This window comes from Thamnophis sirtalis, unplaced genomic scaffold (assembly GCF_051295495.1).
Source record: "Thamnophis sirtalis isolate CommonGarterSnake01/CBP01778 unplaced genomic scaffold, rThaSir2_p1.2 scaffold_3, whole genome shotgun sequence".
Classification (NCBI taxonomy): Eukaryota; Metazoa; Chordata; class Lepidosauria; order Squamata; family Natricidae; genus Thamnophis; species Thamnophis sirtalis.
The window spans coordinates 171,718,639-171,741,944 of record NW_028261383.1 but is presented as its reverse complement, the minus strand read 5'-3'; the positions used below and the strand labels follow the sequence as shown (position 1 = coordinate 171,741,944).

General features: G+C 44.1%; 1 protein-coding gene across 2 annotated transcripts in view; it reads left to right on the top strand.

Annotated features, from left to right (window-relative positions):
* S1PR2 (sphingosine-1-phosphate receptor 2) overlaps positions 1–23,306 on the top strand; it is a 75,312-nt gene that overhangs the window by 11,706 nt on the left and 40,300 nt on the right. The window contains exon 1 of one of the 2 annotated variants that reach the window (XM_087710951.1): positions 11,434–11,522. The exons of the other annotated variant lie outside the window; for it this stretch is intronic. The gene's annotated coding sequence lies outside the window, so the exon portion shown is untranslated. Of the gene's footprint in view, positions 1–11,433; positions 11,523–23,306 lie in introns of those variants that run through there. 2 annotated transcript variants of the gene reach the window in all.

Genomic DNA, 23,306 nt, shown 5'->3' with positions numbered 1-23,306 from the left:
ACTTGAAGATCCACCTTGGTGATGTTCTGAATAGCCAACCCTCTTGATCTTGTTAGACGTGATAGCAGATTTTGATATTATCCACCAGTCTTTCTGGACCAACTGTGGGGTTCAGGAGTAGGAGTTCTGTTAGTTGTTTCCTCCTTCCTAACTAGTTGCTATCAGTTCATTGGGAAAGAGAAGTCAATTGAATTGAATTGAATTGAATTGTTTATTTGTATGCCGCCCTTTTCCCTGGGGGGACTCAGGGCGGCTCACAATCAAAAGGGAGGGGGGGGACAGACTTTTACATATAAGACAGTACATGATTAAAACGCAACATTCATACCATTCGGGCGGGTTACAATCTTTAGCCCCAGGCCTGACGGGATAGCCAGATTCTAAGGGCTGTGCGGAAGGTCTGGAGGGTGGTGAGGGTACGAAGCTCCACGGGGAGATCGTTCCATTGGGTCGGGGCTACCACCGAGAAGGCTCTCCTCCGCGTGGTGGCCAGTCGGCATTGGCCAGCGGATGGAATTCGGAGGAGGCCTAAACGATGAGATCTAATGGGTCGTGTGGAGGTGATCGGCAGTAGGCGGTCTCTCAAGTACCCAGATCCACTACCATGAAGGGCTTTATAGGTGGCAAGTAGCACCTTGAAGCGTATCCGGAGATCGACAGGTAGCCAGCGCAGCTCGCGGAGGATAGGTGTTACGTGGGTGAAACGAGGTGCACCCACAATCGCTCGCGCGGCCGCATTCTGGACTAGCTGAAGTCGCCGAATACTCCTCAAGGGCAGCCCCATGTAGAGCACATTGCAGTACTCCAGCCTAGAGGTCACAAGGGCCCGAGTGACTGTTGTGAGAGCCTCCCGGTTCAAGAGTATCCAAGTTACTCCAATTTAAAGTTCCTCAGAGTATCTGCATGAAGCTGTTGATTAAGGTCATTCATAGGCCAGGGATTCATCGATAGGTTAATGATATCCAGCTCTACATATCAGCCCTTATACAGACACTTGTTTCAGTGGATGTCCTGTCCTGATTTCTAGAGAGCTTTAGGGTCTGGATGGGAAGTAGCAGGTTGAACCCTAGTAAAATAATTCAAGGCCTTCTAGAAGGATTATGCTCCCCCCTTCAGAACTGGCATGAAATAATATAGAGATAACCTTGATAAAGGAATGCAGGAATAATTAAAGGGAACTGACAGGCAACTCAGTCCTGAGAAAGGAGAAGCCATAAGAGAAATTCAAAACAACCCCACCTTGAATCTATTTGGTGAAAGAGAAATCAGGTTCTATTATTATTGCATATAACAGTAAAGTAGTATTCCTGTAATCCTTGTTTTGTTTACTTCTGAACTGATTTTCTACCAATTACCTCCCAAAGACCCGTTAGATCACACAGAGTCGGCCTCCTCCGGGTTCCGTCCACCAGCCAATGCCACCTGGCTACTACCCGGGGGAGGGCCTTCTCTGTGGCAGCTCCGGCCCTTTGGAACGAACTCCCCGCAGAGATTCGGACCCTCACCTCTCTCCAGGCCTTCCGGAAAGCCGTCAAAACCTGGCTGTGCCGGCAGGCCTGGGGTTGATGAGTTCCCTCCCCTCTCGACTTGTATGGTTGTATGATTCTTGTTTATTTTAATCACGTGTATTGTGTTTTATGTTCCCTTTCCCCCCTTTGAGTTGTTCGCCGCCCTGAGTCCCTCCCGGAGAAGGCGGCATACAAATAAACTAAATCTGAAATCTGAAATCCGATTTACCTGGAACTGACAACATATTTGCAGTCTGGAAATCCTCCTGGACTCGGATGGAAACATGGCCATGAGACCCTTTGTAGAATTACATTTAATGTATCAGTGTGCCATTTCCTGGATCAGAATGCATTGCTTATAGGTGATCATGACCTCATCACTTGACTTCACAGTTGTCCTACTGCAGTTCACACCAGATGGGGTGTCGTGAAACCATCTAGAAGCTAAACCTAGTCTGTCATGCAGCTGCTGGAATAATTGGAAGCTGCACTGTCTCATCACAAGGAATTTTACAGGAAAGAAACAGTTCAGGAAAGGAAAATAGTTAACTACTGGGACTTATTGGAAAAGAAGCATGGATAATATGAGATGAAATCAAAAGAGCAGCTAGTTGTAGACACATTTAGTTTTCAATAGTTTTTGTATGCACTAACGTTAAGAAAAGGAGTTAGGGCAGATAATAAAGAGAGAGACCGCCTCCTGCCAATTACCTCCCTACGACCTATTAGATCACACAGATTAGGCCTCCTCCGAGTTCCATCCGCCAGTCAGTGTCGACTGGCAACTACGCGGAGGAGAGCCTTTTCAGTAGTAGCTCCGACCCTTTGGAACGATCTCCCCGTGGAGATTCGCACCCTCACCACCGTCCAGACCTTCCGCACAGCCCTCAAGACCTGGCTATCCCGTCAGGCCTGGGGATAAAGATTCTAATCTGTCCCCACCCGAATGATGAATGAATGTTGTGTTCTATTTTTACTTATGTCTTGTCTCATGTCTTGTCTTGTATTCCCCCTCCCCACAAATTGTAAGCTGCCCTGAGTCCCCTCAGGGAAAAGGGCAGCCTATAAATAATAATAAACAAACAAACAAACAAACAAACAATAAAGTATCTGGAACTGAGCAGCAGAAGGCAGAATTTGAGTCAGAGGTGGTATTCAGCAGGTTCTAACCAGTTCTGGAGAACCGATAGCGGAAATTTTTGAGTAGTTTGGAGAACCGATAAATACCACCTCTGACTGGCCACGCCCCCATCTATTCTCTGCCTCCCGAGTCCCAGCTGATCAGGAGGGAATGGGGATTTCGCAGTAACCTTCCCCTGGAGTGGGGAGGGAATGGACATTTTACAGTGTCCTTCCCCTGGAGTAAGGTGGGAATGGAGATTTTACAGTGACCTTCCCCTGCCACGCCCACCTGGCCACGCCCACCAAGCCACGCCCACAGAACTGGTAGTAAAAAATTTTGAATCCCATCACTGATTTGAGCTATATACAAATGCTGAGCATGCAATTGTTAAAATGTATAAGTGTTTATTGAAATTTGAAACAGAAGAACAAGTGAAAGATTGTATGATAAAATGGGTTAAGAACATTGCACGATTTACATTGATGGAACAATGGCAAAATAAGTGATTAAAAGAACTGAAATTTAATTTATGTTATAACCTAAAAAATTATGTATGTATGTATGTATGTATGTATGTATGTATGTATGTATGTATGTATGTATGTATGTATTAAGTGTCACAACCCCTGGTATGCCCAAATATGGGAGGAAGCCCACTGCTTCCACTCTCTGTCCATCGGCTCGTCACAAGAGACCATTCAGACAGAAACCCAATATTTTTACTGTTGCCTTTGTTACATTTGTGTTCTATTTGTGCTGATAAATAAATAAAGGGAGACTAGTATAGATCTATTTCAAACTATTTAGCTCTCATCAGCTAGCCATACCCTTACTGGGATTAGAACCTGTGCTGTATTACATCTTAGGCAGATGTGTTAACCACTAAGCCACAGGTCCTTCTCCGTTATCAGCTGAGCCAGGGAAATAGGTATGTATTAAGTGTTACAACCCCTGGTATGCCCAAATATGGGAGGAAGCCCACTGCTTCCACTCTCTGTCCATCGGCTCGTCACAAGAGATCATCCAGACAGAAACCCAATATTTTTACTGTTGCCTTTGTTACATTTGTGTTGTATTTGTGCTGATAAATATATTATAAATGATGTACCATTGGTATATGACTGAAGAAAAATTGTCTAGAATGTGTAAAGGTGCTTCAAATTTATACTGAAAATGGGGACAACAAACACAAAGGGTGATTTTTATTATGATTGGTGGATTTGTAAAAAATAATAATAATAAAAAAGCCAGAAATAGGGAAGGAAAGAAGGAAGGAAGGATTGATTTCCTATTTCAATAGCCAGATCACATCAATCTCAGAGTTAATTCCAGCTGCTGTGTGATGTGTGATATATATTTGGCTTCCCATCAAGCTCCTTCAATTGACCTTAGGCCTCGTCTAGAAGGCTTTAAGGCAAACTGGACCTCATTTGCCAACAATACTTGGTTAAGATCTAATTAATGTTCCAGAAGGCCAACAAATGTTGTTTTTTTTAAAACAACATTTTTTGGAAGAAGAACTTAAAACCTTAAAATCTCTTCTTCTTTCTTAACCATTTGTTTTTAGAGAAGTTTAAGAAACCAGAAATGCAAGAGATTCAGCATAAAAGGAAAATTACTGAGTGTCGCTGTTGTGACATTACATCTCCCCACCCCATCTAAGCTTTTACAGATATATCAGGCTGGTGTGATTATGGTGTAGAGAGACTCAGTTCCCCTGTGGTGACTTTCATCTCATGTCAGATTAGTAATGTGAGGTGATAAAACAGGGAGGAAAGGCCTCGTAATTCTTGTGAAGGCTGCTGTCGTGTCACCACTTGATATTTCAGATTAATGATGACATCGTGCATCCAGGCCCTGGGATACAGCATTCCCCTCTCTATAAGCCAACTAAATATAAAATAAAGCTGTGAGGGGAATTGACTGGGGGGAGTATTGATTGTGCTAAAGGATTTTGAGGTGGTTTCCTACTTTGCATTCTCTGCAGAGAAATAGCCCCAGGAGCGCAATTTCCTGGAGAAGTAGTGAGAGTCTTCTGTGGCAGCCGGTTCCACCACAAAACCGCGTTCGACTAAAGCGCGCTCGACGAAACCGCGTAGCTGACGTCATCACAGCGCGACGAAAAAAGCACACTGTAAACGCTAAAGCTAAAATTAACCCCTAAACCTAAACCTCACCCCCCTAAACCTAATCCTAAACCTAACCCTAAACCTAACCCTTAACCTAACCCTTAACCTAACCCTTAACCTAACGCTAAACCTAATCCTAACCCTTAACCTAACCCTAAACCTAACCCTAACCCTTAACCTAACCCTAACCCTTAACCTAACCCTAAACCTAACCCTAAACCTAACCTTTACCTTAACTTGAATCGTCTTGCTTTCAAAGCGCTATTTAAAGCGCCCTTTTTTCTCCGTAGTCGCTGTTGTCGCCCTGCTGATGACGTCAGCAACGCGGTTTAATCGGGCGCGCTTTAGTGGAGCGCGGTTTTGTCATGCCACGGTGGCAGCCTTCCAGTATATGCCAGCGTTCCAAGCCTCATGTAGAATTAAATCAGAGTCCAAGGCAAAACAATCCTTAAAGTTCCAATTTAATAAAGCAGACATCTTAGCACATTGTGAGCGTGGGGAGAAGATCATGAACTTTTCACTGGGTGGGATTCTGATGTCATTTCCAGTATTGGGATTAACACAGATGTGCCTAAGACGTCTGCTTTATTAAATTGGAACTTTAAGGATCGTTTTGCCTTGGACTCTGATTTAATTCTACACGATGCTTGGAACGCTGACATTATCAGCGGCACTAATGCAGCAATGAAAGTGGAAGAGAACTATTTTTAAACTGCCTGGCAAAAATATAGGTTCCACAATTGTTGGGTCAGCTAATTTTAAACAGAATTTGATCCAGGGGTGGGCTGGATCCAATCTGCAGGGCACACGCAGACACTCGGGGAGAGGGGAAAATGGGCCTCCCGGAAGTTCTGGAAGACCAGAAACTGGCCCGTTTCCAGCCCCCGGAGGCCAGAGGAGGCAGCTTTCACCCTCCCAGAGGCTCACGGAAAGCCTCCGGAGCCTGGGGAAAGTGAAAACGCCCCCTCCCCTGTGGTGCAGGAGGCTGACTAAGTCACACCCACCATGGTCACGCCCACTCCACAATGGGGCAGAGAACCTGTTGCTGAAATGTTTGAAGCCCACCCCCCTTGATTTGATCTGAAGTGAAAAATACAAATTGGAGCATTTTCTAAGAGTGCAAAGCTCTCACGTTTTCGCAATGCCCTACCAATGAATGCCAGGGACTGAAATTGTGGATTGTGTTAGTTGCCTTGGTGCTCTCTCCTTCCTCTAGAGCAGTGTTTTTCAACCTTGGCAACTTGAAGATGTCTGGACTTCAACTCCCAGAATTCCCCAGCCAGCATTCGCTGGCTGGGGAATTCTGGGAGTTGAAGTCCAGACATCTTCAAGTTGCCAAGGTTGAAAAACACTGCTCTAGAGGCACTCAAGGATGAAGCCAGGTTCCAGTAAAATTTTCTAAAAACCAGAATAAAACATTGAGAAATGTGTTCCGAAAGCAAATGCTTGCTTTCAATCAAGAAAAGAATCAATTCTTGAAAAGTTTCTGCTACCACTTGATTATATCGTCAGCACCTTCTCTTTCAAATTCCAGAAGCCAATATTGTTTAGTTGTTCTGAGTTTGCCATACTGGTTGATAGGTAAAGAGAGGGAGGAAGAGAAGGAGGGGGAGAATTTAACATGCTTGCTGAGTTTTATGCACCTGATGTAGAACGTTTGGCCTTTTTTCCCAACTGTTATTTGCTGGGATGTATATCTAATAGAAATGGCAAAATCAAGGTTGCGGTAGAACAATCTCCTTTTATAATGCCATGTTTGTCTTTAAGTAGAAAGACATTTCCATTATGATGTTTATGGAAGTTTGTTTATGAGTCTAACTCATAAAGCCCATCTCCATCTCCTTTCTTCCAGCATATACCCTTCTCAGTTGCCTGTAAAAATGCACTAAGAGTCCATATAAAGGGCCTGAAGAAGATGGTACTGAACAGCCTTTATATTGGCAGCAGACCCAAGCTAGCAGCTTCCAAAGGTGTGAAATCTAAACATGTAGGCATAGGGTTTATATTTGACTGCAGTCAACTCCCTTAAATAAATAACATCTTTCATTACCAAAAGCTTAATGCATCTGGAATTTAGTTTTCCGATCTTGAGATTTAGCTGGATCCAAAATATGGAATGGAGCAGTGGTGGGTTTCAAAATTTGTTAGAACCTCTTCTGTAGGCATGGCCTGCTTTGTGGGAGTGGCTTGCCGGCCATGTGACCGGGTGGGAGTGGCTTGCCAGTCATGTGACCGGGTGAGAGTGGCTTGGCAGACATGTGACCAGGTGGGAGTGGCCAACTTGTAAAATATGGTGAAACTCACTTAACAACGCTCTTGCTTAGCAACCAAAATGTTGGCTCAGAAATTCTGGCATTTGAAGCACGCAAGTCTTAAAGCTGTCAAATTACAAGATCCTTGTACCCCTAATCCTTTAGGAAAAACCCCCCCAGGGGCGTTCAAACTTGACAGCTTTAAGACTTCAACTCCCAGAATTCCTCCTCTCGCTCTTCATCTTGATGATGTGCGGACAGGGAGAGGGGAAGGAGCTGGAACCGGTTCTAAATGGCACTGTAGATTTGTGGAACCTCTTCTATAGAAGAGGTTAGAACTGGCAGGAACCCACCCCTGGAATGGAGTGAAACATATTCTCCTTAAATTTTCCCAGAATGGATTTATCCAAACCTTGTAGCATTGTCTTGCTGTTTGCAGTGAGCTTCGCTCATTACAGATTTTGAAGAAGCATCTTGTTGAGGAATCTTTTTCCTTATCTATGTTGTCTTGTGAGGTAAGCAGGCTGTTCAGCATGATCCAGTATTGCAGGAATTCTTGAGGTGCTCTGTGTTTTCTTAAGAATTTGGGATTTTCATAATCAGAACCAAATCCATTCAACAATATCTTACACCTTTTCTCTCTGTCTCTGGCATGCCCTCCATGTCTGTCTCTGGTATTGCTAAGATGCTGCCTACATGGTTTCAGCTTGGGTTCAACTTTCCATTGGGGCAACTGTCCTATGATGGGATAATATACTATCTTTGGAATAGAAGAAAAGTTGTTGCATTCTTTCCATCAAACCAATCTACCAAAGGTCATCTCTAGGCTCTATGCTTTGCTACAGTTGGAGGTAGTATATACTGTATATTATGTATTCCAGGAGGACACACGCATTGGACATTGGATTGGGAAAGGCTCTTGTGATATTTGCCTGTGTCCTCCTTCCTTCCAATCTGCCTCATTTCCATTGAAAGTCATCCTTCCAGAGCCTGAAAAAGTACCACTATCTATGGAAGACATAGGCAGGGCCGGATTTAGATGAAAAGAGGCCCTAGGCTATTCCACTTATGAGGCCCTTTCACCTCCCATTTTTAAGTTTGTAAATTACATGAGAGACAATAAAATACATCATTACTGTGATATATATCAATATATATCAATATATATAGCTGGCCTCCCGACGGAGGGCGGCTCTGCTCTGCGGCAAAGGCAGTGAGGCCAGCCGCCTCCCCTGCTGCGCTCAGCTGCCCGGCTCCACCCCCTCGCCCTCACCTGCCTGGCCGCTGGTGGGCTCCGCGTCGACGGGGCGGCTACTGGGAGCGGCCACGCCTCTCGCCCGACCGCCGGTGCCGGGAACGTGGGCGGGCTCCCCAACTGCCGCGGTGCTGGAACGATCTTAACCAATACATTTTTATGTTTGTTTATTAGTCATATGCGTAGAATTTCTCCTTATTTTCGGTTCAGTGTTTTAGTGTTCACTGTTTTTAGAATAGTGTAATTTTAATTTTGCTAACAATTTGAATGTAGGCCCCTCTTGATCTTGAGGCCCTAGGCTGAAGCCTAGTTAGCCTATAGGAAAACCCGGCCCTGGATATAGGCCAGTATCTGGGCAATCCCACTTCAGTACATATAAACCAATACACAATCCAGGTGAATTAATATTGTAAGTTACGACTGATGAAGCCCCTTGACTGCAAAGGCCAGGTAAATGAGTGAGAGTTATGGGATGAGAGTCTTACTAGTGAATGCTTCCCTTCCTGCAAGAGAAAATATGGAGCTATTACAGTAGTAGGGAAGGACAAGACTAACTACTATCCTCCATGTCACATAGATCAGCCTGATAATCCAAGGTGTTGTTCTAGGACTTCTAGAACGATCGCTCTGCAGGTTTAATATGTACATTTTTGGATTTCAGTCTTGTGAATTTTAGCATCTCAATGTGACTCCCATCCCCTTCATGTTAGACGGTGACCTGTAAAAAGCCACTCTCATTGGGGAATCTATCAGGAGCTAAGAATTCCTTCCCAAATCTTGTTTTGACAGCATCATGAGCTTGGATCTATATATACTGTGAACGTGTGTGTATATATAATTATTCTACTGGGAAATTGTTTATTATATGTACTCCCTACAAAATGTCATGTTTGAATGCTCTTATGTCAAGTTGATAATAATATCCCCATAGTATATATCCTGTGTGGCATTTTCTCTTACATTGACCACCAGGAGACAGTAGGTAGTCAGTTTCATTCTTACTAGAAGTCATTAGAAGTAGAGGCCAGTCTTATTCTATGGGGTTTAACATCTCTACCACAAACTGTATTTGTGTGAACCTTGATATGATCTAAAATGCATTAGCTTTAGGAGCTGTCTAGATTCTGGTAAAGGACAATCACTTGGAGCAGGGGTGGGTTTCTCGCCCCGTTCCAACCGGTTCGGTTGGAACGGGGCCGGCGGCGTCCTTGTGCACGCGCGCGGTGCACGCATGCGTACTAGCGTCTGTGCGACGCTCCAGCTGCTCCTGGATGATCGCGCAGGCGCTGTATGCGTCCTGCGCATGCGTGGAAGCGCAGAACTCGTCAAAACCGGGTAAGGACCGCGGGCGGGCGGGCGTGCCCTTCGCCGTTCCCAGAAGTAAGTTACTTCCAGGTTCGGCGACCAACCGGTTCGCAGGGACCGCCGCAAATCGGTTGAAACCCACCCCTGACTTGGAATCATGTTTTACACAATGAAAACTGAGGATGAGAGATGTTACTGGCTTAGAAGCTTCTGTATATTTTTATGAGTGAGCTTCGATGGGGAACATGTGACCAACAGGAACCCCCATCCTAATGTCCTGCAGGTTTCGTTGTCAACTGGCTCTTCAGATGCTGTAGGTCCACCAGTTTTTTAGACTGTCTCACTGGGATTCACTTCCTCTTCTGCTACGGACCTGTGAATAGAAAGTCAAGAAGAGAAAGAAAGCGTGTGTAACGGTATATATACTGTATCTCTGTGTTTTTAGGCGACAAAAGATTCCAGTCCTGCCGAGTGAGATTTCTATGGTGGTATGATAAGAGGCTTCAGCCCATGATGTGAGAACTGAGGTTGAATTAAACTAATTTATTCCATTCGTACAATACTTTTATTGCATAAGATGATGCATATCTCAGCTTGTGTTGAGTTATAGTGCATGACGGCTGGCATTTATTTTCAGCCAAGTTATCTTCAACATACAAGCATGCACAGAGAGTTACCGCATTCCTTTGCAACACCAATCTATCACTTCTGCTCTTCTTGTGATCGTCCCTTGTGCTTAAGTGTTCATATGAAGTTCCCTGTTGGTCTTGCCCTCTGGTGTGCAGAGTTGTATGCACAATTAATGGCTGTCTGCTTGTACAGTTGGAGCTAAGACAGAGCGATCTCTGCTGTGGCACTCAGGCATCGCTCATCTTTTAGTTGGGCCGTCTGCTTGCTTGTTTGCTAGACTGGTGTATTCAAGTTACTTCTCTCGCTGTCAAATTGTGATCCACTTCTACTTTGGCTTGGTGCTCAGCAGGGGTGGGTTTCTCCCGGTTCGCACTGGTACGCCAGAACCGGTTCGTGAAATTTAGCGTACCTTTTGGAACCTGTTCCAAAAGGAAGGAAGGAAGGAAGGAAGGAAGGGGGAGAGATACACACAGGAAAGGAAGAGATACACACAAGAAAGGAAGGAAGGAAGGAATGGAGGGAAAGGGAGAGAAAAAAGAGAGAGACAAAGATAGAAAGAGAAAGAAAAAAGAAAGAAAAAGGAAGTGGGAGAGAGAGAAGAAAGAAAGAGGGAGAGAGTAAAAAGGAAGGAAGGAAAGAAAGTGTGAGAGAGAGAGAAAGAAAAAGAAAGAGAACTTATGACCACAATCGAGCCCAAAATTTTGGTTGCTAAGCAAGAGCATTGTTAAGTGAGTTTCACCACATTTTCCAAGTTGGCCACGCCCACCTGGTCACACGCCCACCAAGCCACGCCCACCCAGTCACATGACAACTGAGCCACTCCCACAAAACAGGCCACACCTACAGAATAGGTTCTAAAAATTTTGAAACCCACTCCTGGTGCTCAGGTATTTTTGAAAACGCTTGCTTACTTTTTCTCTCTCAGATTCCGTTTCAGCTTTTTTTTGAGTCTAACATTCTTCCAAACATCTTAACTTTGCTGGCTTTTTCTGGCAGAATGTGGCAAGATTGCTTTCTCTGGCTTGAAATGCTCTTTTCCAGGTTTTTTTTTTAAGTAGTTGATTCTCCACTCCAAAACAAGTCTTCCTTCTTGATGATGCTGCTGCTGTTGCTGCTGGTGACTCAACAGCCTGGAGCCATAGGCTGGGACGTGCCTGAATATGATTTTTTGGGCTGGCTATGCTGGTACATCTTGGCATTCTGGGTTAGTGCAGTTATTTTATCCGCTTGCGACCAGCTGGTTTCTTCGCTGAGTAAGCCGCTTTCCGGTTTAGGACAAAACCAAGGATGGGAGACCTGTCTGAAGAGCCCTCTATCAAAGTAAGGTTGGGAACATTTGAAGATTTGAAAGGGGGGGGGGAGGGAGATTTGTCTTCGCTCCTAGAATTGCTGCAGTTTTGTGAGCCAAAGTTGTAAAACTCCCTACTTTCAGATGGATCAGGAAGCGCTGATTCCTCTCCTGCCCCTCGATACAATTGTCTGTAATTTTTCTTAAAGTGCTTATAAATAAGTTGCAAGTAGCCCTTTGGGTGATGATGCCTTTGAGGATCATTACCACCACTCCTTCCAGGTGCAACTCTCAGTAAGGTGAGGGTGATGTACACTCCACACCATATCGGTTTTCCTCATATAAGAACAAGCAGGGTCAATGAGTAACTAGCACCCATAACCTGTTGGTATGTAGGAGAAAGTGTCTTATATAATTCAGCCGGTAGAAGACGTGTTGTGGTGCATTTGGTTGATTTGATATTGCATGCATGGGAATAGGTGACTTGCATCTGATTGACAAACCTCCCTCCCCCCAAATAGTTCAGAGGAATCTTTGCAAGATAGTTTCGTTTCGTTTCGTTTCTTGGTTTTGTATGCCGCCCACTCCCGAAGGACTCCGGGCGGCTCACAATGAAACGGGGGAGGGGATTAGTAAGACAATACAAACAATATTAAAATAGCAATAGCAATAGCAGTAGACTTATATACCGCTTCATAGGGCTTTCAGCCCTCTCTAAGCGGTTTACAGAGTCAGCATATCGCCCCCAACAACAATCCGGGTCCTCATTTTACCCACCTCGGAAGGATGGAAGGCTGAGTCAACCCTGAGCCGGTGAGATTTGAACCACTGAACTGCTGATCTAGCAGTCAGCTGAAGTAGCCTGCAGTGCTGCATTTAACCACCGCGCCACCTCGGCTCTTAAAAATACACAACAGTCACAAATGAAGCGGGGCTGGATACATCAACAGCCCCCAGCCTGCCGGAACAGCCAGGACTTGGTAGCTTTGCGGAAGGCCGGGAGGGTAGTAAGGGTCCGGATCTCCACGGGGAGCTCGTTCCAGAGGGCCGGAGCTGCAACAGAGAAGGCTCTCCCCCGGGGGGTCGCCAGCCGACACTGGCTGGCAGATGGAACCCGGAGAAGGCCGAGCCTGTGTGATCGAATCGGTCTTTGGGAGGTAATTGGCAGGAGGCGGTCTCTCAGGTACCCAGGTCCGATGCCATGCAGGCCTGTACCAGAGATAGAGAGGGTCCTTCTTTTGCTGTTGTACAGCCAATCTTACGTTGCTCTCCCATGTCCTTGGGTTTGGCGTTCTTTCTACTTGAGATCCACCAGGATGCCAGGGGCTGAACAGAGGTTCCTTCTGCCCTGTGTGTGTCTTTGAATAAAATTAGGCAGTCTCCACAATTTCAAACAATGGAGTTTACACATGTCCCTCTTCAAAACTATTAGGGTGTTTGGCATCTCTGAAACCGCCGAATTTCATTTTCCTTTATTTGTATGCCGCCCTTTTCCCTGGGGGGACTCAGGGCGGCTCACAGTTCAAAAAAGGGGGGGGGAGGACAAACAATTTCTAACATAAAAGCAATACAACATATTAAAAACACAACAGTCACACAATTCGAGTGGGGTTAGAATCATTAACCCCAGGCCAGCCGGGACAGCCAGATCTTTAAAGCGGCGTGGAAGGACTGGAGGGTGGTGAGGGTCCGGATCTCCACAGGGAGTTCGTTCCAGAGGGTCGGAGCAGCCACCGAGAAGGCTCTCCTCCGAGTAGTTGCCAGTTTACACTGGCTGGATGATGGAATTCGGAGGAGGCCTAATTTAATTTTTTAAGAATCATAGCTGGAAGGGGCCTATGTGTATGCCCCTATGAAGGCATTCCCTCACTCAGTTCTGGAATCCAAATTAAAATATTCCATATAGATCAATGTGTAGTAGACTTTACTTTCACATATCTGGCGAAGAGTAATCCACCAGTACTCCCACTACAACCCTGGGTTGTTTTTCCTATCCTCAAGACTTCTTATTGTTAGGATTTATTTTTCCTGAAATTCAGCTGGAATTGGACTTCCTCTAATTTAAGTCGAATGTTTTTGTCTCCTGCATTGTGGAATGAGACACGCCTTGTCCTTCTATGTTGCAGCCATGCAGCATGTGAGGAGTGTTAATTTATCCTATGTCAAACATCTTTTCTCAAAGGTAAACTTTCTCAATACCTTCGATCTCTTTCTATAGTTCTCTGATCAATTTAGGCCAGTGGTAGTCAACCTGGTCCCTACCGCCCACTAGTGGGCGTTCCAGCTTTCATGGTGGGCGGTGGGGGTTTGCTCTGCTTTATAAATTTTATAAAGTTATTTCCCTACTTTATAAATCACTGTGGAACCGGTGGGCGATTAGAAAATTTTACTACTAGCAGAAATACAAAAGTGGGCGGTAGGTATAAAAAGGTTGACTACCCCTGATTTAGGCGATGTTCTTTGAACCTATTCTAATATCTATGAACACTTCTTAAAGCATGATACCAGGGGTGGGTTTCAACCGGTTCGCGACGGTCCCTGCGAACCGGTTGGTCGGCGAACCCGGAAGTAAGTAACTTCTGGGAACGGCGAAGGGCCCACCCGCGTACCCGCGCCCCCGCGCCCCCGCGCCCCCGCGCGCGCTCCTTACCCAGTTTTGACAAGTTCTGCGCTTCCACGCATGCGCAGGACGCATGCAGCGCCTGCGCGATCCTCCAGGAGCAGCTGGAGCATCGCACAGATGCTAGTATGCATGCGTGCGCCACACGCGTGCGCCAGGACGCCACCGGCCCCGTTCCAACCGAACCGGTTGGAACGGGGCGAGAAACCCACCCCTGCATGATACCCACGATTAGCCACAGTAATTGAAATGTCTGGCCAAAGAAGAATGAGTGGAATAGTTGTTACTCATGATTTGGAAATGATACTTCTTTTAAAGCATCTTAAAGTAGCATTCACTGTCACTGTAGTCAAATCACACTTTGAGGTCCTGTATAGTTTTTAGTCACTTACTTCTCTCTTTTTTTGCAAACAATATTAATCTTTTGGTCACATAAGTTTCCTAAGTGAAGAATTTCACACTTCCTCCCGTTAAATGTCACTCAGTTACTTTCATTCCATTTAACCAGACTACCAGATTATCATTAGTATTATGTGTGGGTAATCTACAGTTGTCTCAAAGGGGCTTTTTGAAAAGGCAACTGGACTATGTCTCTTGAGGAAAAAGAAGACATTTCACTTCTCATCCAAGAACCTCCTTTTTTTTTCCACTTCATGTCTTCTTTAGAGCCAAGGTGGCACAGTGGTTAAATGCAGCACTGCAGGCTACTGCTAGATCAGCAGGTCAGCGGTTCAAATCTCACCGGCTCAGGGTTGACTCAGCCTTCCATCCTTCCGAGGTGGGTAAAATGAGGACCCAGATTGTTGGGGGCAATATGCTGACTCTTTGTAAACCGCTTAGAGAGGCCTGAAAGGCCTATGAAGCGGTATATAAGTCTACTGCTATTGCTATTGCTATTATCCTCAAGGGGGAAAAATACATAGTCCAGTTGCCTTTTGAAAAAGTATCTTCGAGAAAATCATGACCTGGATGACTGAGAATCTCCATAGTTAGACTCACTGTCTAAGACTGTATTGTATTGTATTGTATTGTATTGTATTGTATTGTATTGTATTGTATTTGGTTTATTTGTATGCCGCCCTTCTCCAGGAGGGACTCGGGGCGGTGAACAACTCAGGGGGGAAAGGGAACATAAACAACAGTACACATAACTAAAATGCACGAAAATCACACAGCCATACCAGTCGAGAGGGGAGGGGAACTCATCAACCCCAGGCCTGCCGGCACAGCCAGGTTTTGACAGCTTTCCGGAAGGCCTGGAGAGAGGTGAGGGTCCGGATCTCTGCAGGGAGTTCATTCCAAAGGGCCGGAGCTGCTACAGAAAAGTCCCGGGGTAGTAGCCAGATGGCATTGGCTGGTGGACGGAACCCGGAGGAGGCCGACCCTGTGAGATCTGACGGGTCTTTGGGAGGTAATTGGCAGCAGGCGGTCTCTCAAGTACCCAGGTCCAATACCATGAAGGGCTTTATAAGTTACGACTAGCACTTTGAAGCGTATCCGGAGACCGATCGGTAGCCAGTGCAGCTCGCGGAGGATAGGTGTAACGTGGGTGTACCGAGGTGCACCCACAATCGCTCGCGCGGCTGCATTCTGGACGAGTTGAAGTCTCCGAATACTCTTCAAAGGCTGCCCCATGTAGAGCGCAAGACTGGTTCAGTGCATAGTCAACCAGATGTTTAGACTGGATTTGGCATTTTTACCCACCTATTGAATCCTTCCCAAGGACTTAACGATGGCGAGATATTGTTCTTTGATGGTATTAGACATATTGTAAGCTGTTCCAAGTAAAACTGCCATTCTCAATTGATTGAAAATAATTTTGTCAATGCTAGTTGGTGTTCAAGTGGTGCCCTGGAAGATTTGGGATTGCACCCAAGGTGCCTGTTACTCTTATTATTTTGCCTTTTAGAGTATTAGTTGTCCAAGCTATGTTGTATCATCTGCAAATTGACAAGCATTTCCTCAACACTAAATCAGGGGTGCCCAAACTTGGGAACTTTAAGACTTGTGGACTTCAACTCCCAGAATTCCCCAACTTGGGAACTTTAAGACTTGTGGACTTCAACTCCCAGAATTCCCCAACTTGGGAACTTTAAGATTTATGGACTTCAACTCCCAGAATTCCCCAGCTGGGGAACTTTAAGACTTGTGGACTTCAACTCCCAGAATTCCCCAGCTGGGGAATTCTGGGAGTTGAAGTCTACAAGTCTTAAAGTTCCCAAGTTTGGACACCCCTGATCTAAATCATCAGGAAAATGATTGAACAGTAGAGGAGTGATTGTTGTGGCACTCCATTCAATTCCTGACTTCAATTTTATATAGTTCTGTTAATCTGCAAATTTTGAATTCTTTTAATGTTTTTAACATGATTTTTTTTTAAAAAAAGAGATGAGCTAGTCTGCAAAAGACTAGCTTCGAGCATAATTTGTACTTCAGCAATGTTTTTGGGCTGCATCTAGAGCCCATTTCATTTTTTGTTTCTTAAAAATGAAATAAACTCCAGGATTTGGTCAGCCTTTTGGTGCCACTAGCAACCTAGAACCATTTTGTGAGTGCCCATATAATTCTCACAGAGTTCCATACATGATCAATAGCAATAGCAATAGCAGTTAGACTTATATACCGCTTCATAGGGCTTTCAGCGGTTTACAGAGCCAGCATATTGCCCCCACAATCTGGGTCCTCATTTCACCCACCTCGGAAGGATGGAAGGCTGAGTCAACCCTGAGCCGGTGAGATTTGAACCGCTGAACTGCAGATAGCAGTCAGCTGAATTGGCCTGCAGTACTGCACCCTAACCACTGCGCCACCTCGGTTCCTCCATCAAGAATCTCAAAGGTGGGTTCCCTGCTTTAAGGTCAAAGTTGGGGGATTCTTATTTGATCTTCCAGATTTTGAACAACCTTAGAAGCCTTCTTATTTCCTTTAAGCATCCATGAAACATTTGCATACTCTTCAGATTTGACTTGATTCTAAGGACACTAACTAGCATCCTATGTGCTGCTTGAAAATGTAGATTCCTTCTCAGGGCACTTGTATTGGCTGACACAGGACCTTGCCATCTGACATAAGATCACCCTTGTCCTCCCTAATATTTGCAATAGCAACTACAGACTGGAACAAGTTTGTTTACTTTAATGTTTAGCAAACCATGCTGCAGTTAATCTCAATTATTTTGATTGCTTTAGTTTCAGGTCTGTGCTGTGTTCCCGATAACTGCTTCTTTTATTGCTTTTCTTCATAGAACTATTTTGTTACATAGGTCCCCTCTAAATTACAGACCTGAAGCTTGCACAGAATACTCTGAACATGGTAAAATTGGGCTTTGGTTGTGCTTATGGAATGCCAAATGTAGCCAAACTGACGGGTGCAGTCCATACTACTATCTGGGAATGCTGCACTTTGCACGGGTTCAACCAAGGTGGGTAACTTAGCTGACCCTTACAAAAGTATTGCAAAAGCCTTGATTGGCCAAAGCGATGTTGGGTGGCAAATATAAATATGTCCACAGCAGTGGTGGGATTCAAATAATTTAACAACCGGTTCTCTGCCCTAATGACCAGCAGGGTAGGTGGGGCTCAGTGGTCATGTGACTGGGTGGGCTTGGCCAACTCAAGGTCACTCACGTTGATGGGTGCTTCACCTTAGCTGTGACAATGTAATAAGGGTTAACCGGAGAGGCAGTTTCTGTAAGCAGGGCAATAAAGATTAGGCTAGAAACAACACCAGAATGTTTCCTTCCTGCCTTCCTTACAGGATTAGCCCTGTAAAGTGGGGGAAAAAACAAAATGAGATTTCTTCCAACAACCGGTTCTCCAAACTGCTTAGAAAGTTACCAACCGGTTCTCCCGAATAGGTGCGAACTGGCTGAATCCCACCACTGGTCCACAGATTGTGACTTGGAATGTAGGAGGAGTAAAGGGGAAAGAGCATAAGCCAACAAATGAAAGGAGAGAAAGAAAAATATTGTGTCTCTGTGAAATTAAGGGAATGGGGAGCAGAAGTCTTCTTAACTGTTCATGTATTTTTCTAAACTTAAGTGGCTAATGCACAAGCCCAAGAAAAGGGGTAACTTATTTAAAAGGCAGCCAACAGATGGAGAGAGAAGCTATGCAGGATTTTTCTCTGGTTCACATCTGAATGCTGCCTCTCATTAGTCTGATCTTGTAGGGCAGAGTTGATGAATGCATGCAGGGAAGTGAACGCTATTCATAGAAAAATTAATTTCCAACTTAATGCATAAAAAGTGGGCGTAGCCTTCCATAAGGGGGAACCTCTTGGAATAAAACAAATGGTTCCACCACAAAACCGCGTTCGACTAAACCGCGCCCAACTAAACCGCGTCGCTGACGTCATCAACAGGGCGACAACAGCGCGGAGACAGAAGCACGCTGTAAACCTAAACCTAAAATTAACCCCTAAACCTAAACCTAACCCCCCTAAACCTAATCCTAAACCTAACCCTAAACCTAACCCTTAACCTAACCCTAAACCTAATCCTAACCCTTAACCTAACCCTAACCCTTAACCTAACCCTAAACCTAACCCTTAACCTAACCCTAACCCTAAACCTAACCCTTACCTTAAGTTGAATCGGCTTGCTTTCAAAGCGCTATTTAAAGCGCCCTTCTTTCTCCGCGCTGGCTGTTGTCGCCCTGTTGATGACGTCAGCGACGCGGTTTAATCGGGCGTGCTTTAGTCGAGCGCGGTTTTGACGGGTCACGAAAACAAATATGATTATGTGATGGAGTTCCACAGAAATGTATAAAATTACAGTAATGGAAAATATGAAAGAGCATGCTTGATGGAATGATTAACTAAAAGAGGCTGTTAGTAAGAGAAATGCATATGCAAAAATGACTAAAGCAGTGACAGAGTCAAAAGATATTTGTAAAGCATAAGGGCAGAAAAAAAAAGATAGTTGCGAAGAATGTACTCAATGACCAGCAGAGAACTATTAAGTTTACTATAAAGGGGCAGAGAAAATGCAGAGTGCTTTTGGTTAAAATAAAAAAATAGTTTGGGAAATACTCCAAGCAAAGAGGTCTAACCAAGGAGCCCCCACTAATTTCATCAGTGTGAATGGAATTAAAGGATGGTCCAGACATTGCACCTCTTAGCCTGGGGGTGTGTGTGAAATTATACACCCCTCGGAGAGGGCCCGCAATTTGGGTGTCCTCCTGGATCCACAGCTGGCGTTAGAACACCATCTGTCAGCTGTGACCAGGGGGGCCTTTGCCCAGGTTCGCCTGGTGCACCAGTTGCGGCCCTACCTGGACCGGGAGGCACTTCGAATGGTCACTCACGCCCTCGTCACCTCAAGACTGGATTACTGTAACGCGCTCTACATGGGGCTGTCCCTGAAGAGTGTTTGAAGACTACAGTTGGTCCAGAATGCAGCCGCGTGAGCGATAATGGGTGTACCTAGATACACCCATGTTACACCTATCCTCCGCGAGCTGCACTGCCTCCCCATTGGTCTCCGGACGCGCTTCAAGGTGCTAGTCGTTACTTTTAAAGCCCTACATGGTTTAGGACCTGGCTACCTGAGAGACCGCCTCCTGCCATTCACCTCCCAACAACCAATAAGATCGCACAGGTTGGGCCTCCTCCGGGTGCCGTCGACTGGACAATGCCGGCTGGCGGCCCCCCAAGGGAGGGCCTTCTCTGTAGCTGCACCGGCCCTGTGGAATGATCTACCCGTTGAGATCCGGACCCTTACCACTCTCCCGGCCTTCCATAAAGCAACCAAGACCTGGCTGTTCCGGCCGGCCTGGGGCTGTTGATTAATATCCAGCCCCACTTAGACTGAATGGATGGTGTATTAATTTTAATAATTGTAGCTTTTCTTAACTTTTTAAAATGCTTTTATCTTGCTTGTGAGCCACCCAGAGTCCCAATGGGAGTGGGCGGCATACAAATTTTATTAAACTGAAACTGAAACTGAAACTAAAGTGATGAGATGATGCGGGATGTACTGTAACTCAAATGAGGGAATTTTTGAAAGAGTACTTTAGAGATTTGGGTGGGAATGACTTGTCAAAGAATGTTTTCAACAAACACTATAAATGTTCGCGTTTAATGAAAAAAATAGTGAGAATGTTGAGAAATGATAAGGCTGTACAGGTGGAGCTGGTGTAACTGGAGAAATGTTTTAACTATGGATGTGGTTTGCCAGCTTGCGTGGCATGACTTGTACAACACGTGTAAAGATTGAAGTTGTATCTGACGCTTGGAAGAATCAATTATTGTTCCCATGTACAAAAGAAAAGTAGCAAAAGTGGGAAAAAAAACCACAAGAGTGATTTAGTATGTTAATTGGATTTAGTATGTTAATCTATTTAGTGTGGTAATAGGAGTTCTGTAGCACAGTGGTTAGAATGCAGTGTTGCATGCAAAAATGTGCCGACTGCCAACAGTTCGATCCTGACCGGCACAAGGTTGACTCAGTGTTGTATCCTTCCAAGGTTGGTAAAATGAAGACCCAGATTGTTATGGACACGGTGCTGACTCTATAAACCACTTAGAGAGGGCTGTAAAGGATTACAAAGTGGCATATAAATCTAAGGGCTGTTGCTATTGCTATTAATTGTGTCTGGGAAGGCATTTAGCAGTTTTCTGATCAAAAAGTATAAGGAGAGAAAATGAGTAATATTTGAGGCATGCAGGATGGAAATCTGTGCAGGTGATATTTACTGTTTATAGCATAGTTGTTGGTTTAGAAAACTATGTAATGAGATGAATAGAATTGAATGATAGAATATTTTTTATGAATTTGAAGTGGAGGGTAAGTTGCTGAATTGAAGAATATACAATGAAATTCATACAGAAATCAGTACATAAAATGATTGTCCAGTAGTTCATATTGAGCAGCCAGTGCAAATAGGTATAATAGAAAAGTGTTTTTTTTTTTTACAAATGTATAATAAGGAATACTTGTGTTTAAAACCACAAGGTGTGTTGGTTGGGTATGTGGATATGTACATACATTTAATAGGCAGTAAGCATAGGATGCTATGTTTTTCCTTCAGAAACTGATTGATGTGCTAGAGCATTTGATGCAACTTAGAATTATGGATCTGAAAATTAATGTATCAAAAACCAAAGCGGATGCGTTGGACAGGGAAAATGCAGTGAACAAGCAAAATTTAAATATAGATGGCAGATACCAGAGCACCACCAGCCTCTTGAGAAAAGTTTTACTCAACAGGTAGGTGGGACTTGCTTTCCAAAGAAGAAATTCAAGTTCAAAATTAGTCCTCAGTGATCTGATATGCTATCTCCCAAGTCATTTCTACATCCTTCGCATTTAGAAAGTTAAGCGATAGGAAAATCAGCCAGGCATGTAATCAGGTGAATTTTGCTCTGGGCATGGTCCCTTGACACAGTAATAATCAACTAAGTGGGAATCTAATTCTGTTATAGCATTTCCCCTATGGGCCATTGCATTTCCTGGGACTAAATAAATTTAATAAATAAATAATTGAACCTTTATGATCAGATATATATTTGCCCAAGTTCTCCACTTCCCCCGCCCTCATACCAAATGTTTTCAGATGCTGGTAAGATTAGTGTTACATTCCATCTTTGGATATTCAGACATTTGTTGTGCAGAGGATGAGAAAAAAAAAAATCATTCCAGCAGTTTTTGTAATGGAAAAAGTGATCATGTACAGCATTCAGACATGTTGCCAACAATTTTCGATGCAATCCTAGTAATTTGTCACTGCATTGGAAGTTTTGTGTGAGTCCTTTTTACCCTGTAACACTGACCTCTGTAGGCACCGTTAGTGATTCTTCAACAATCTGTTTTCAGCCACTGCTCTTTTAACAGTTTTGAGTTCTGCTTGGCATTTAACAAAACCCATTTTTTCTGTACCCACAACTATAATGTTCATTTATTAGATTTTTATTCCACCTTTTCTTTAATCAGTTCAAGTTTGCATACATACCTAAAGGTCCCAGCTTCCCACAACAACCTTGTGAGGTGGCTTGCTCTGAGTGACTATTCTGAAATCACCCAGCTGCCTTCCATGCCTAAGGGAAAACTGGAACTCGTGATCTCTTGGTTTCTAGGATAGCATCTTAGCCTCTACACCAAACTGGCTCTAGATCCTTTGGGGCAACCTTTTGGAGAATGAGAAATTTATTGATATGGGTGATATCGAGAAGTACAGAGCAATAATATAAAACAGATACACCTATATCAGGTGTATGGATTTAAGCGTAACTTGACAAATGCGCACACGACAAAAGTGCACCGACAAAACCATGGTGCTAAAACCGCGACATATCAACACAACGTCATCAACGCGCCGACAACAGTGCGCCGACAGAAAATACCTTCAGAAAATACCTTCAGTTAGAGAAGAGCACAGGCAAAAATTGAATCAACCAATAACCTCGAGGGAAATCTTACAGGTAATTAAGCAATCAAAGTTAGGGAAAGCACCAGGTACAGATGGTTTGACAGCGGTTTACTATAAAAATGTACAGTTAGAAATGGTAGAACCTCTTAGAGAATTATTTAATATGATTCAAACGGAAGGTAAAGTGCCCCCATCTTGGAAGACAGCGTTTATATCTTTGATACCCAAAGAAGATCAAGATACTACTCAACCCAAAAATTATAGACCTATTTCATTACTGAATGTAGATTATAAAATTTTTACTAAAATATTAGCAAATAGGTTAATGTTGGTTATTCAACAATTGATACACATGGACCAAACAGGTTTTATACAGGGGAGACAGATGAAAAGTAATGTCAGATTAATTATTAATGCATTAGAATATTTGGGAAAGAACAACCAGATCCCTGCTGCGTTTATATTCTTGGATGCTGAGAAGGCCTTTGATCGAGTTAACTGGCAATTTCTGTTGAAGATATTGCAAAAAATGCAGATAGGAGATAATTTTTTAAAGTCAATTAAAGCAATATATCAACAGCAAACAGCACAAATCATAGTCAATGGAAGTTTAACAGACTCTTTTCAAATTGGAAAAGGTACCAGACAGGGCTGTCCTTTGTCCCCATTATTGTTTATTATAACTTTGGAAGTATTGTTGAATAAAATACGGGGCTTGGATAGTTTAAAAGGGATCAAGATTAGGCAGCAAGAATACAGAGTCTGCGCTTTTGCGGATGATTTGGTCATAATATTGGAACAATCGCAGGAATCCAGTATGGTCTTAA